The sequence below is a fragment of the Silene latifolia genome, chromosome 10 (genome assembly GCF_048544455.1).
Source record: "Silene latifolia isolate original U9 population chromosome 10, ASM4854445v1, whole genome shotgun sequence".
NCBI classification, from domain to species: Eukaryota; Viridiplantae; Streptophyta; class Magnoliopsida; order Caryophyllales; family Caryophyllaceae; genus Silene; species Silene latifolia.
The window spans coordinates 78749984-78751793 of record NC_133535.1 but is presented as its reverse complement, the minus strand read 5'-3'; the positions used below and the strand labels follow the sequence as shown (position 1 = coordinate 78751793).

Below are 1810 nucleotides of genomic sequence, written 5' to 3'. Positions count from 1 at the left end.
AAACTTCCCAATTCGCACGGGGACATCTTCCCATATCCCTAATGGTGTCTTCGTCGATCTATCGGCCATTTGGAGTGTGATGTTGGTGCATTTAAGCTCTCCCATCCCCAACCTTTTACTCACCGAGTATGGCATGACACTCACACTAGCCCCTAGATCACATAAGGCTTTGTTGATCGTCGTGTCACCAATGGTACACGGTATTGAGAAGCTTCCCGGATCCTTTAACTTTGGAGGTGAACTCCCTTGAAGTATTGCACTACTCACCTTAGTGAAGGCGATAGTCTCAAGCTTCCGGATCGACTTCTTCTTTGTGAGGATATCTTTCATGTACTTCGCATAGGCCGGAACGTGATTGATTAATTCCGTGAAAGGAATTGAGACTTCCAAATTCTTCACAATTTCCATGAATTTTCCAAATTGATCATCAAATTTGGGCTTGGCTTGACGACTTGGAAAAGGAAGTCTAATCACAATGGGCTCCTTCTCCTTGGCCTTGTCTTCATTTTTCTTTAAACTTTATTCTTTTGATGATTCTCCATCTTTGCAGTTTTGCACAATTTCTTCCTTTTCACTAGCTTCCACAACTTCATCCTCAACTTGCTTCTTCGGTGCTTCATACCTTGTACCACTTCTCAAGTGAATGGCACTAACCGTTTCATGTCTAGGGGGATTACTTTGAGGTGGTAATTGCCCCTTTTGTCTTTGTGAGCTCGAAGATGTTAGTTGAGTCAATTGTGTTTCCAACATCTTGGTGTGAGCTAGAATGTTGTTGATGGTGGTTACTTTTGCTTGGCTATCTTTTTGCATTTGAGTGAAAAATTCTTGTTGATTCTTTTGCATTTGGAGGACCGCTTTTTGGACATCAAAACCTTGGTCATTGTATGGATTTTGATTTTGGTAACCTTTGTTTTGATTGTAAAAGGGTCTTTGATTTTGGTTTCTCATGGGTGGTGGAGTGTATGTTGTTTGAGGGTTTTGAACATTTTGGCTTTTGTATGAGAGATTTGGATGGAATTTGGTGTTTTCATTGTAAAAGTTGGAATAAGGGGTACCACTCTTGTATGCTTGGAAAGCATTCACTTGTTCATTTGTTCCCCTACATTCACCTTGGTCATGTCCCAAAGTTCCACAATTCTCACATATCCCACTTGGGATTGATGAGGACGCCGTCATGGCATTAACATGATGCTTCGATGATTTTGAGTTTTCCTCAAGTCTAGCCATAGCTTGTTCAAACTTCAAATTGATTGTGTCAATGTGAGCACTAAGTTGAGCACCCAATTGAGTAACGGAGTCCACTTCATACTTTCCTCCTCTAGTAGCCTTGCGAGGTCTACTATATTGTGAGTTATGGACCGCCATTTCCTCAATCTTGTTCCATGTTTGATTGTCATCAACTTCGGTGAACATTCCATTTGATCCCATATTGAGAATGTTCCTAGAATCTTCATATAAACCATTCCAAAATTGTTGCACCAAAAACCATTCGCAAAGTCCATGGTGAGGACATGAGCGACAAATTCCCTTGAACCGCTCCCAAGCTTCATACAAAGACTCTTCATCCCTTTGCTTAAAACCCGTAATTTGAGCTCTTAGCATGTTAGTCTTTTCCGGTGGGTAGAATTTTTTGTAGAAAGCTAGAGCCAACTTCTTCCAAGAATCTATTCCAAGGGTGGCCTTATCAAGGCCCTTCAGCCATTGCTTTGCGATGCCGATTAAGGAAAAAGGAAATAAGACCCATCTAATTTGGTCTTGAGTCACGCCCGTTTGAGAGATAGCATCACAATAGTCGCAAAAGGTTTCCATA

At 41.3% G+C, this 1810-nt stretch overlaps 1 non-coding gene across 1 annotated transcript; it reads left to right on the top strand.

Annotated features, from left to right (window-relative positions):
- Positions 1-1495: 1495 nt before the first annotated feature.
- LOC141610077 (small nucleolar RNA R71) lies at positions 1496-1602 on the top strand. Its single transcript, XR_012527971.1, has one exon. It is a non-coding gene; the product is annotated as a small nucleolar RNA R71 (small nucleolar RNA).
- Positions 1603-1810: the final 208 nt, after the last annotated feature.